This window comes from Plecotus auritus, assembly GCF_963455305.1.
Source record: "Plecotus auritus genome assembly, chromosome: 3".
NCBI lineage: Eukaryota > Metazoa > Chordata > Mammalia > Chiroptera > Vespertilionidae > Plecotus > Plecotus auritus.
In genome coordinates this window covers 117784408-117799562 of record NC_137772.1, presented here as the reverse complement: position 1 = coordinate 117799562, position 15155 = coordinate 117784408, and positions in this window count along the sequence as shown.

The window sequence follows — 15155 nt, the reverse complement described above, 5'->3', positions numbered from 1 at the left end:
AGATATAATACAAGTAATTCCAAACTGCATTTCCTGCTACTATCAAGTCAACTTTGGTTAGACTAAGATTTTAGTTAGCTGCTGCTCAGTAAAACTAACTGAACACAGGTTTCAGCTGCCTGCCACAAGGAAAGCCAAACTCATGAGACAGGTGCTGGTAAGAAAGAAAGTGGTTTATTCAAATGCCAGCAAACTGAGAAAGTGGAGGATTCACATCCCAAAGCCCATCTTAACATCTCACGAAGGCAGGGATTTTTATTAGGAGGAGGGAGAGGGAAAGCAGAACAAAGAAATGGGGGAGGAGTGTGTTTGAAAGTTCTCTATGTGTAAGACAGCATAGTCCATGCCAATGATTATCTTGAAATTGGTCAAGCATAGGTCTGGTTTATTTTTTTTTAACTTTAAAAAAATGTTTTTATTTATTTTAGAGAGAGAGGAAGGGAGAGGGAGAGAAAGACAAAGAAACATCAATCAGTTGCCTCATGAATGCACCCTGACAGGGTATGAAACCTGCAACTTGGGCATGTGTACTGACTGGGAATCAAACCATAAGACCAACTTATCCATACCAGTTAGGGCTTAACTTTCTTTTTTAATCCTCACCTGAAGATATTGTTTTAAAATTGATTTTAGAAAGGGAAGAAAGGACAGAGAGGAGGAGAAACATCAATATGAGAGAAACATCAATGGGCCACCTCCCATATGCACCCTGACTGAGGGATCCATCCCAAAACCTAGGTATGTGCCCTGATCAGAAATCCAATTGGCAACCTCTTAGTGCATGGGACTACACTCCAACCAACTGAGCCACCCAGTCAGGGCAGCAAAGGTCGGGTTTTTATGCTTGAAAATCAGCAATTCTCCTGGAGCCAGAATATTTGGTTGCTGGGATCAGCCTCCTTCCCCAACAGCTATTTCCTAGAACTCTTCCACAAATGTGCAGCTTATCCATCGGTTATATATTAGTTAACAATTCATCTTTTTTTTTTTTTACTTTTCTTATTTTTTTTTATTAAGGTATTATATGTGTACATATCTTACCATTTCCCCCCCACCCCCATACATGCCCTCACCCCCCAATGTTTTGCATCCATTGTTTACTCTTATATGCATGCATATAAGTCCTTCAGTTGATCTCCTATTTCCCCCAACTCTCCCTAACCTTCCCACTGTAATTTGACAGTCTGTTTGATGCTTTACTGCCTCTGTATCTATCTTTTTGTTCATCAGTTTATAATGTTTTTTATTATCCACAAATGAGTGAGATCATGTGGTATTTTTCTTTCATTGACTGGCTTATTTCACTTAGCATAATGTTCTCCAATTCCATCCAGGTTGCTACAAATAGTAAGAAAAAGACCGACGCCAAGGCACATTATAATTAAATTGGCAAACACCAATGACAAAGTAAGAATATTAAAAGCAGCCAGAGAGAGACATAAAGTTACCTACAAAGGATCCCCCATCAGACTAGCAACTGATTACTCAACAGAAACTCATCAGGCCAGAAGACAATGGAATGAAATATACAAAGTCATGCAAAGGAAGGGTCTGAATCCAAGAATACTGTACCCAGCAAGGCTACCAATCAAAATTGAAAGTGAAATCAGGAGCTTCACAGACAAAAAAGGACTAAGGGAGTTTATTACCACCAAACCAGCAATGGAAGAAATGCTAGAGGGTCTGCTGTAAAAAGAAGAAATAGGAAGTGAAGAAGGAACACAGGGGTAAAGAATAAAAATGGTGACAAACAAGTACCTAGCAATAATAACTTTAAATGGATTAAATGCCCCAATTAAAAGACTTAAGGTAGCTGAGTGGATAAGAAAACGTGACCCATATATCTGCTGTCTACAGGAAACCCACCTCAGAAAAAAGGACTCATGCAGATTGATGGTGAAGGAATGGAAAAAGGTTATTCAGGCAAATGGAAAAGAAAAAAAAAGCTGGGGTAGCAATACTTATATCTGAAGAATTAGACCTCAAAGTTAATGACATAACAAGAGATAAGGAAGGCCACTTGATAATACTAAAGGGAGCAATCCAACGCGAGATATAAGTGTGGTAAACATATACGCATCCAATACAGGAGGAACTAAATACATAAAAAAAAACTTCTGGAGGATATCAAGGGAGAGATTGACAGCAATACAGTCATAGTAGGGGTTTTTAATACCCCACTATTGGACAAATACTCTAAACAAAAAATCAGCAAAGAAACATCAATCCTAAATGACTCACTAGATCAGATGGAATTAATTGACAGCTTCAGAACATTTCACCTCAAAGCCATAGAATATACATTCTTCTCAAGTGCACATGGGTCATTTTCAAAGATAGACCATATATTGGGTCACAGGCAAAGTCTCTTCAAATTCAAGAAGATAGAAATCATATCAAGCATCTTCTCAGATCACAGTGGCATAAAACTGGAAATCAACTACAATAAAAACAATCCAAAAAATTCAATCACATGGAGACTAAATAGCATGCTACTAAACAATTAATGGGTTACTAGAGAGATCAAAGAAGAAATAAAAAACATCATAGCAACAAACGACAATGAAAACACAACAATCCAAAATCTTGGGATACAATGAAAGCAGTTTTGAGAGGGAAGTTCATAGCTCTACAAGCCTACAGCAAAAAACAAGAAACAATGGTAATAAATTACCTAACCCTACAACTCAAAGAGTTAGAAAGAGAGCAACAAGAAAAGCCCAGTGTAAGCAGAAGGAAGGAAATAATAAAGATCAGAGCGGAAATAAACAACATAGAGACCAAAGAAACAATACAAAAGATCAACAAAACCAAGAGCTGGTTCTTTGAAAGGATAAACAAGATTGATGAACCTCTAGCCAGGCTCACCAAGAAGCAAAGAGAGAGGACCCAAATAAACAAAATCAGAAATGAAAGAGGTGAAGTAACAACAGACCCCACCGAAATACAAAGAACTGTTAAAAAATACTATGAACAACTCTATTCCAACAAACTGGACAACCTAGATGGAATGGACATATTCCTAGAAAAATACAAGCTCTCAAAACTCAACCAAGAAGAATAAGAAAACCTGAATAAGCTGATAACTACCGATGAATTTGAAACAGCAATAAAAAATCTTCAAGCAAACAAAAGCCCTGTCCAGACAGCTATATAGGGGAGTTCTACCAAGCTTTCAAAGAAGAACTAAATCCTATCCTCCTCAAACTATTCCAAAAAATTCAAAAGGAAGGCACACTTCCAAGCTCTTTTTATGAAGACAGCATTACCCTAATCCCAAAACGAGATCAAGACACCTCAAAAAAAGAGAACTACAGGCCAATATCCTTGATGAACATAGATGCTAAAATCCTCAACAAAATTCTAGTAAATCGGATTCAGCAATACATTAGTAAGATCATACACCATGACTAAGTGTGATTTATACCGGAGATGCAAGGTTGGTACAATATCCACAAATCAATAAATCTGATACATCACATAAACAAACTAAGAAACAAAAATCACGTAATCATATCAATCGATGCAGAAAAAGCATTTGACAAAACCAACACACTTTTGTTTTTTTAAATGAGGGGCTTTTTTTAAATATATATATATATATATATTTTATTGACTTTTTACAGAGAGGAAGGGAGAGGGATAGAGAGTTAGAAACATCAATGAGAGAGAAACATCGATCAGCTGCCTCTTGCATACCTCCTATTGGGGATGTGCCTGCAACCAAGGTATATGCCCTTGACCGGAATCAAACCTGGGACGCTTCAGTCCGCAGGCCGATGCTCTATCCACTTAGCCAAACCGGTTAGGGCCCAACACCCTTTCTTGATAAAAACTCTCAGCAAAGTGGGAATAGAGGGATCATACCTCAACATAATAAAAGCCCCATATGACAAACCTACAGCCAACATCATACTCAATGGGAAAAAACTAAACCTATTTCCCCTAAGAACAGGAAGAAGACAAGGATGCCCACTTTCACCACTCCTGTTCGACATAGTACTAGAAGTACTAGCCATAGCAATCAGAAAAGAAGTAGAAATAAAAGGATTCCAAATTAGAAAAGAAGAAGTAAAACTGTCCTTATTTGCAGATGACATGATACTATACATAGAAAACCCCAAAGACTACATCAAAAAACTACTAAACCTAATAAATGAATTTGGCAAGGTAGCAGGATACAAAATTAACACCCAGAAATCTACGTGTGTTAATATTTTTATACACCAATAATGAACTCACAGAAAGAGAAATGAAAAAAAAATCCCATTTACCATTGCACCAAAAAAAAAAAAAAAATTAACATAGCTAGGAATAAACATAACTAAGGATGTAAAAGACCTGTACTCGGAAAACTACAAGACATTGAAAAAAGAGAGGAAGACATAAACAAATGGAAGAACTTACTATGTTCATGGATTGGTAGACTCAACATCATTAAAATGTCCACACTACCTAAAGCAATCTATAGATTGAATGCAATACCTATTAAAATACCAATGACATATTTCAAAGATCTAGCACAAACTCTCCAAAAATTCATCTGGAATTAAAAAAGACCCCAAATAGCCACAGCTATCCTGAAAAAGAAGAACAAACTTGAAGGGACCACAATACCAGACATCAAACCCTATTACCAAGCCACGGTTCTCAAAACTGCCTGGTACTGGCATAATTATAGACATATAGACCAAGGGAACAGAATAGAGGACCCAAAAATTGACCCAAGCCATTAGGCTCAATTAATATTTGACAAAGGAGGCAAGAGCATACAATGGAGTCAAAACAGTCTCTTTAATAAATGGTGTTGGGAAATTTGGTGAGATACATGAAAAAAAATGAAACTAGATCACCAACTTACACCATACACAAAAACAAACTCAAAATGGCTAAAGGACTTGAATGTAAGATGGAAAACCATAAAAATGCTACAAGACTCCACAGGCAGCAAAATTGCAGACATAATGTCGTAGCACTATCTTTACAGACACAGATCCTAGGGCAAGAGAGACTAAGGAGAAAATAAACAAATGGGACTACATCAAAATAAAAAACTTATGCACAGCAAAAGAAACCATCAACAAAACAACAAGAAAGCCCACTGCATGGGAGAACATATTTGCAAATGTTTTCTCCCATAAGGGTTTAATCTCTAAAATTTACGGGGAACTCATACAACTTAACAAAAGAAAGATAAACAACCCAATCAAAAAATGGGCAAAGGACCTAAATAGATACTTTTCAAAAGAGGACATACAGAAAGCCAAGAGACACATGAAAACCTGCTCAAAGTCACTAATCATCTGAGAGATGGAAATCAAAACAACAATGAGGTACCACCTCACACCTGTCAGAATGGCTATTATCAACAAATCAACAAATGACAAGTGCTGGTGAGGATGCGGAGAAAAAGGAACCCTTCTTCACTGCTGGTGGGAATGCAGACTGGTGCAGCCATTGTGGAAAACAGAATGGCATTTCCTCAAAAATTTAAAAATGGAACTGCCATTTGACCCAGTAATACTACTTCTAGGAATATATTCCAAGAAAACGCAAACACAAATTAGAAAGGATATATGCACCCCCATGTTCATAGCAGCACAATTTACAATAGCTAAGATTTGGAAACAGCCTAAATGCCCATGAGCAGATGAGTGGATTAGAAAACTATGGTACATCTACACAATGGAATACTATGCTGCTATAAAAAAGAAGGAATTCTTACCATTTGCAGCAGCATGGATGGATCTGGAGAGCATTATGTTAAGTGAAATAAGCCAGGCATTGAAAGAAAAATACCACATGATCTCACTCATTTATGGATAATAAAGAACAATATAACCTGATGAATAAAAAGATAGATACAGAGGCAGAGAAGCATTGAACAGACTATCAAATTACAGCGGGAAGGCTGGGGAGTCTTGTGGGGGCGGTAAGAGATCAACCGAAGGACTTGTATGCATGCATATAAGCATAACAAATGGACACAAGACACTGGGCGGGGCGGGGGGGGGCAAGTGCCGGGGTTAGGGGAGGCTGGGGGAAGGTCAATGGGGGAAATAGGAGACATATGTATGTAATACTTTAACAATAATAAAAAAAATACTATATAAAAAATCATGAGGGAATCTTTTTGGAATATAGAATTAATATAATGAGATAATGTGCAGCCTGTGCATGACATCTCATACAGATGGCTTGTTGCATTAAGGTGCATCTGGATGAGGCCTGAGAGGAGTACAAAAGGATCAAATACACAAGTGGTGGCAAATACTGTCTTATTGGGAGTTCCCCATAAGGTACAAATGGAATTATCTAAGCTATAGTTAAAACTATACCATTTTGCCCTAGCTGGTTTGGCTCAGTGGATAAGAGCGTTGGCCTGCGGACTGAAGGGTCCCAGGTTCAATTCCAGCTAAGGGCACATGCCTAGGTTGTGGGCTTGATCCCCAGTGGGGGGCATGCAGGAGGCAGCCAATCAATGATTCTCTCTCATCATTGATGTTTCTATCTCTCTATCCCCCTCCTTTCCTCTCTAAAATCAATAAATATATATTAAAACTATACCATTATAGGTGCAAGTGCAGCAGCTAATTTCCATTGCATATTTTGTAGGGGCCAATTATCATGTTGTAATTGAGATCCAACAAGTCCTCGTCCATACCATAAGATGGAGTGATTAGCTCGAACATATGGATAGGATGTTGTCCCCTTCCATTTTAGGGTGCAATTGTTACTATACTCAGTTTTTTCTAAGAAAAAAATGTTATTAAGTTTGCTGTTGGTGGGGTGGTCACTATAACAGTCTTGCCAATTAATTTCTTCCTCCGTGGGGTGCCATTCATAAGACTTTTTACGTAACTGCTTAGTGTGTGTGGGGTGGTGTCTTAGTAAAGTTACATTTTCTGCACCTCTCCCCAGAGCAAGTAGTGATAGTAGATGTATTTGGGCTTTTTCTTCCCCCCCACTTTGGTGTCCATGCTAGCCAGAAACCTCTATTTATTTATTTATATTTATATTTATTTTTTAAAAAATATATTTTATTGATTTTTTACAGAGAGGAAGTAAGAGGGATAGAGAGTTAGAAACATTGATGAGAGAGAAACCTCTATCAGCTGCCTCCTGCACACTCCCTACTGGGTATGTGCCCGCAACCAAGGTACATACCCTTGACCAGAATCGAACCTGTGACCCTTGAGTTCACAGGCCAACACTCTATCCACTGAGCCAAACCGGTTAAGGCCAGAAACCTCTCTTTAATTCCACACACAATGGAGGAGTAATTGGATTCTGTGTCATACAAAAGGAAAGCTGGGTGGTGCCACCCGTGTAATTATACTTTGCCCATATACTTCTTTGTCCCACCTGGGGTCCCCCTGAATGACCAAGGTGCTTGATATTATTGGTGACTTCACTAGGCGAGGGATCAGCCCAAATAAAGGGTCTCACCCATGGAGGGTCAGGAACATAAGTCCAATATACTTCCCCATTTGCCCCTGGTAGTATTACTGCACAACTGATGATTGCTAGCATGGCAAGAAAAACATTCTCAGGCATTCTCGTGGTTTTGGTCTCCTCACAAATTTGCTCAGCTTTCTGGACCGTCTTCTTCACCATCTTCCAGGTCATTTCTGGACTGTTTGTTGTCTGTCTCATTCTCCTCCCACTCCTTATCTTCAGCGTGTTGCTTGGGGCTGCCGCTATCTGTGGCTGGGGTAGTTGTCCACAGCTGCAGGTACAGGGTGTGGTTCCAGGTGCAAGGTCTTCATTAATCTAGTCAGTTTCTCCCTCGGATCCATGTTGAAGTTCAATATTTCTTGCAGTAATCTACATGGGCTTGGAGAAGTTTTCTGGAAATACAAAAGCATATCCTCTACCAAATGTTAACAAGGGGTTGGGGCCTTTCCATAAACCAAACTCAGTATCTTTCCATTTAACCAGACCATTTTCCTTTGGCTTATTCTGACATCAGTGTAATTCCATGAGTGTCTTGCCATCAGCATTACAACTGAAAAAAATTAAAGAAATTAAGGCTTGATGTAGTTTACTTACAGGAGATTTCTCCACTATTACCCCTTTTTGTTTTTCAAGTTGGGATTTTAGCTGCTGATGTTGGTGTTCTATAATTGCCTGTCTCCATTTCTTCCATAGCAATTTTTAGATAAGGTCTTAACTAATTAATGTCTTTTAATAATTTCTAAAAAGTCATTTAAGGTCTTAAGGCAATCCTTTCTGTATTTCTACTTTTTAAGGCCTAATACATTGCCTTTTAATTATAGTTCCTAAATATTTGAAAGGCGTTTCCCTCTGTATTTCCTCCCAGAGTAATTTTTAAACCACATTTAGGGAGTTTCTTTTAAAAACTTCTACTTTCTTTTAAACAGAGCAACAAACTTGGTTGCTTTCCAGAAAAACCCAGTAGGAGAGAGTTATGCTGGCCAATACTGCAATGCATACATTTCAAGTAAAATTAACTCTCTTTATATTTATGGTGTCTCATTAATGGTGAGATTTAATGCTTGATTAATAACTTTTAGTTTACTTTGTAAATAGTAGTGAAAGAGATCTTAAAATTTCTCCTTTTTATTAAGCTTAAAATTTACTTTTTTAAAAAATATATATATTTTATTGATTTTTTACAGAGAGGAAGGGAGAGGGATAGAGAGCTAGAAACATCAATGAGAGAGAAACATCGATCAGCTGCCTCCTGCACACCCCCTACTGGGGACGTGCCCGCAACCAAGGTACATGCCCTTGACCGGAATCAAACCTGGGACCTTTCAGTCAGCAGGCTGACGCTCTATCCACTGAGCCAAACCGGTTTCGGCTTAAAATTTACTTTTAAACAGCATTCTTTTTGGCTAGTGCTCATATGCATATATATGCAATTTTTACTTTGGACTTTACTAGAATCAATTGGTCATAAAATATTGGCTTCTCATATAAATGAGTTTATATGAAACCTTGATTATATTGTGAAAAGCTAATGAAGTATTCAGCAACCTTATCCTGCCAAGCTTAGAGGTTGAAACTTTATAACATTTAAAATATCCTATATAATAAAGAGGTAATATGCAAATTGACCATCACACCCTAATGCAAGATGGCCACCCCCATGTGGTCACAAGATGGCCACACCCATGTGGTCACAGATGGCTGAGCCCATGTGGTCACAAGATGGCTGCACCCCATATGGTTACAAGATACCCGTACCCATGTGGTCACAAGATGGCCACCCCATGTGGTCACAAGATGGCCGTGCCCATGTTATCACAAGATGGCCACCACAAGATGACCGGCAGGGGATTGTAGTTGTGGGCGATCAGGCCAGCAGGGGAAGGCAGTGGGGGCAAACAGACCAGCAGGGGAGGGCAGTTGGGGGGGGACAAGGCCTGCAGGGGAGGGCAGTTAGGGATGACCAGGCCAGCAGGGGAGGGCAGTTGGGGGGGACCAGGCCTACAGGGGAGGGCAGTTGGGGGTGACCAGGTCTGCAGGGGAGGGCAGTTGAGGGGAACCAGGCCAGCAGGGGAGGGCAGTTGGGGGCAATCAGGCCAGCAAGGAAGGGCAGTTGCAGCAATTGGGCCAGCAGGGGAGCAGTTAGGTGTTGATCAGGCTGGCAGGGGAGCGGTTAGGGGGTGATCAGGCTGGCAGGCAGAAGTGCTTAGGGGCAGTCAGGCAGGCAGGCAGGTGAGCAGTTGGGAGCCAGCAGTCCCGGATTGTGAGAGGGATGGGGTCCCAGATAGGAGAAGGGTGCACGCTGGGCTGAGGGACACCCCCCCAGAGTGCATGAATTTCGTGCACCAAGCCTCTAGTAAGTATATAAATAGAACACAGTTATTAATTTTTATTTGATAAAGCTTTCCACGTTAATTCAAGTATATTAGATCAGCCTAATTTAGTTCAAAAATATTTCTTTTAAGAAGAGAGAATAAATCCTTGAATCATTCCAGGGCCTTTGAAATGTCCCAAAGATATCTCTCGGTTCAAGTCCTGAAATTTAGCATGGAAGGACTATCAAATATACATAACCCAAAGATTATATTATACACTTTTTGTAATTATTCTAAAAGATATTAATTAAATTTAAACTGGTTTTAATATTTAAAATTTGGTTCAGATCATAGAATTAATTCTCATTTTTGATTAGGCTAATAAAATATTATATCCTAGGTTGAAATTTTACCACATGTAATACACATAAGGACTACAATATATTCTGAACTACTGATTTCTCCAGAGAAAATACAAGAATTATTTTTCCCAAAAATGAATTTCTATACTTTACGCATTTTGTTATTACAACCATATAATTTCATCCAACTTAATTTGAACTTTAAACTCTTAGAAGCCTCAAATTTTATGTGGCAAGTTAAATACTTAGTATTTTTCAGATTAGTAATATATTTATATTTTAAGGATATATTTCAAATAAAATACAAGACATATTCAATTAATAGATTCAAATCTATCCTCTAGATTTTTCACATGAGGTAAACTCAGATTAATATTTCAGTATTTTGTCATTTAAAAATACATAGATATTTAATAATTTTTATTTAATTCAGTAATGTTCTAAAGTTTTAAGTTACCAAAGACTTTGGAAAACTATATATGAGGCTGGCAAAAAGGCAGGGGGAGGAGGGAGTAGGCCTGGCCTAGCCTCTTGACTGCCACATTCTTCCTTAGAGATAACATCTAAGGTTACTGGTACGAGAAACTTGACTGGCTCTTTCCTCTAACAGAGAGAGCAGTCAGTCTCCTTTTGAATGACTGGACTTTCATTATTAATATATTTATAATCTATACTAATAATAGAGAAACATGTAAATTGACCGTACCTCCACAACACCCACAGCCAATCAGGAGTGAGTATGCAAATTAACCCAACAAAGATGGCGGGCCTGTGGGCAGTGTGCACGCAGGCTCCGAGCAGCCAAGGGCGGGGCGGAATGCCTGGCCACCCGCCCGGAGCGTGCTGCCCCAAGGCGACGAAGCCAGGTATCCCATCCTGCCCACTGGCTGCTCCAGGCCGGTGGGCAGCATGCGGAGGTGCGGAGTGGCCCGTGGGTGAGGCAGGATGCCTGCCCACCCGCCTGGAGCATGCTGCCCACCTGCCTGGAGTGCGCTGCCCAAGGCGAGGAAGCCAGGCACCCTGCTCTGGGCCGGTGGGCAGCACACACAGGCGCAGAGAAGCCGGTGGGTGGGGCAGGGTGGGACACCTGCCCACCCACCCAGAGTGCACTGACCAAGGTGACAAAGCCAGGCACCCCACTCTGGGCTGGTGGGCAGCACGTGCCGGCGCGGAGAGGCCGGTGGACGGGGCGGGGCGGGATGCCTGCCTTCGTCGCCTGGGGCAGCGTGCTCCGGGCGGGTGGGAAGTGTGTGCAGGTGCAGAGCAGCCGGTGGGCAGTGTGCTTTGGGTCGGTGGGCAGCACACGCAGGCGTCCCACCCCGCCCGGGCCACTCCGGGCCTGTGGGTAGCCCACGGAGAGCCTCTGTGCTGAGGAGGCGGGCCGGGCAAGGGTGGCCTGTACTCCCCACATGGCAGCGATGGCAACTGTGAGCGCACCAAGTGGAGCCTGTGGGCTGAGCTGAAGTAGCGCCTGCAGGCCATCAGCACCAAGGAGTGGCTATGCAAGTCCCGCCTCCTGGATCAGAAGGTGTGCGATTGCAGGGATATCCCTTTGGCGGGCCTGATTGACGTCCTCCAATGCACACATCCTCTCCTCCCCCCATGGCATGCGAACATCCCCCAGTGCACTGTCACCCATGCGTGCCTGCAACAGTCCCAGACCATGGTGCGCGCAAGATCCCCCCTGCCCCTCTGCCGCACTTCCATCAACCTCAGCATGCCTACATCCCCCACAGGACATGAACACATCCCCTCCGGCATGCTCACATCCTTTGGAGAGTGTCTGGGTGTTCTGGGTGCTGAGCATGGGCACCTGTGAGATGACAGTGAGAGGGCAGAGCAGTGATGCCCTGTTCCCGCGGAGGCCAGTGAAGTGATGAGATCACCTCCGTGGGGCTAATGCAGGTGCTGAGGTGGGAGCAGGTGCGGACAGACACACCTGGTGGGCACAGGCAGCCCTCGCTGAGGTGCCTTCGGTCAGTGTTCAAGATCGGGAACCCAGAGGAGGCGAGGAGTTCCGTCCTCTCAGTGAAACGATGGGATAGTTGGGGCGACGGCAGAGGAGGAATGTGCACTTTGGGTGCCCACACCCATGAGCAAAGGCTGCCCTGACTGAGCCTGGCTCGCTTGGGGCCTAGCGCACTCCTGCCGGGCAGCGGGTGACAGAATGTGCTTCTCCGAGTTAATGAGAGAAAACATTGATTCTCCCGCTGCCCACAAAGGTGGGGAGACATGTGGGGAAGGAGCAAGGTTCCCTGTCTAGGGGTTCCAAATCCGCCGTTGGTTCCTTTCACTGCTGATTGGAGATATACAGGGTATCCCCCCCAAAATGTATACACACTTTGAATACCTACTAATTCCAATGGGTTTAAGCATGAAAAGAAAGAAACAACAATGGAACTGTCATCTGTTAAAAGTGCGGGCATGAACTGACAGTCGGACATTCTCCGAGGAGTCCTGGCCAGACTGAGGGGGTCCCCCCTCCCCCGCCCATGTATGAATTTCCTGCACTGGGCCTCTAGTTACTACTGAAAAGTTTTATTACAAATTCTTCATTTTAGTTACATTTATTTATGTTTTGATCAATTTTGAGATTTTAAAGCCAATTATTATTATCCAAGGCATTTTCTTTGGCAAATTCTGTAACAGAGATAACTTACTGACTTTCAGTGATTTTAATGTTAAAGTATTATTTTATTTTTATCTTTATTTTATTAAAACAGGAGTGCCCCGGGACCTGTGAGGCAACCTTGGAATGCAGTCCATTATTATTCAAGAATTACCCATTATTATGGAAACATTAATTCTATTGCCCAAACCCAGCCTGTATATTTTCCTTGTGTCATTTTCACCATCTTTTAAAGAAAAACGGTCTTGGGTTTATTCTATATCAGCTGTGGGCAAACTACGGCCCATGGGCCGGATCCGGCCTGTTCGGCTGTTCTATCCGGCCCGCGGAGCCGAAAGAGCGGAGGGTTCTCTTGCTCTCCCCTCCGCTCCTTTACTTTGAATTTATATTAGTTCACACAAACACTCCATCCATGCTTTTGTTCTGGCCCTCCGGTCCAGTTTAAGAACCCATTGTGGCCCTCGAGTCAAAAAGTTTGCCCACCCCTGTTTTATAGCATCGTGAAGAGATGGGGCTCAGTCCAAGAGGCCACCCAAAATTGGGTGGGGTGCACCTTCTCTTAAGCTAGCCTGTTTCTCTTCACGGGTACAGAAATCCCAGATGCATCCCTAAATTGTGAGAAATGTCTCATCTGTGTAAATTTCAAATGACGGACTGGGAAATAAAAACATGGTGAAAATGAGACTTTTAATAACACTGTCAGGAGTGGGCGTCCATTTTACAGGATCACCAAAATACCTAGTAATTAATGGGCTGGGACCTTTTTTATTTACCTCCCTTTGTCTAGGGAATTTTCTTAGAACCTGTGTTATCAGCCACGTGTACCGCTCATATTGTCTCTCTCCCCATTTTCACATTCTGTTTTGCTCTGGGGAAATTTAGTAATGGCTTGGCCATCTACTGTTTCTTTTCTATTAAATTAAATTAAATTAAATTAAATTAAATTAAATTAAATTAAATTAAAAAGCATGTTTAATAGACTAACAATAAACAAATTAAACCAAACAACAAAGACAGATAAAACAACAATTAACAGACAAGCACCCATAACACATAGACAAGACTTAATAAATGAGAGTTCTTTTCATGGGCTTTTTAGATGTTTTATATTGCCTGGGACTTACAGCCAGAATGCAGCCTAGATCTCAGCCTGTTGTTCACAGATTTTATTATAATCTGCTTTCCATAGCATTGACTGGTGTCTAAAGTTCCTTTAGAGAGAGAGAAACCAAGATGGCAGCATAAGTAAACACCTAAACTGCTGCCTCGCACAACAATTTCAAAACTACAAATAAAAGACAAAACGGACATCATCCAGAACCACAGGAAGGCTGGCTGAGTGGAATTTCTACAACTAGAAGGAAAGAGAAAAGCACACTGAGACTCAGAGAAGCTGCAGGAGGCAGAGGTACTGAGACGCGCGCGTGGAGAGGACTGGCAACTAAGTGCGCGGCTGGCTTTCTCAAGCGGGAGGGAGACAAAAGCTCCCGTCTGCGCTAAACTCCAGTTCTGGGCGAGACTCTGGGGACCCAGACTCATTCGGGGAGAAACTGGACTGTCAGGCAGTGGGTGGAACTCGAGGGCAGCTTTTTCTCAGAGGTGCTTCCAGTGATTACCACAGGACACTGAGACCCAGGGGCCTATTGGGGCAGGGTTGACGGGAAACCAACGCTGTCTGCTCTGGCTTGAGACTCTGCCCCATCCAAGTTGAGCACAGAGGCTTTTGCAAGTCTTGTCTCATAAGGGTGTCTCCAGCACAGAAGTTCTCCCAGCATAGACACAGCTGATCCTCATAGCCAATTGTCCTGGAGGTCAATTCCTCCCAGTGATACCAACAGCAATCAAGGCTTAACTACAACAAGACTGTGCACACAGCTCACAAAGGGGTGCACCAGAAGTGTCCACCTCAGGTAACTGAGGAGGCTGAGCCACTGGGCCTTATAGGACACCTAGCTCACAAAGCCACTCTATCAACTCAGGGAAGCAGCCAAAATGCAGAGACAAAGAAACAGATCACAAATGAAAGAAATGGAGGAAAGCAAACAACTGGATATAGAGTCAAAACCACAGTTATAAGGTTTTTCAAGAATTTTCTAGAAAAGGCCGATAAATTTTAACAATACCCTCGAGGATATGAAAAAGGACCAACTAGAAATTAAGCATACACTGACTGAAATAAAAAATAATATACAGAGATCTAACAACAGACTAGAGGACCACAAGAATCAAGTCAAAGATTTGAAATACAAAGAAGCAAAAAACACACAACCAGAAAAGCAAAAAGAAAAAAGAATCCAAAAATTTGAAGATAGTGTAAGGAGCCTCTGGGACAACCTCAAGTGTACCAACATCAGAATTATGGGGGTGACAGAAGTAGAGAGAGAGCAAGATACT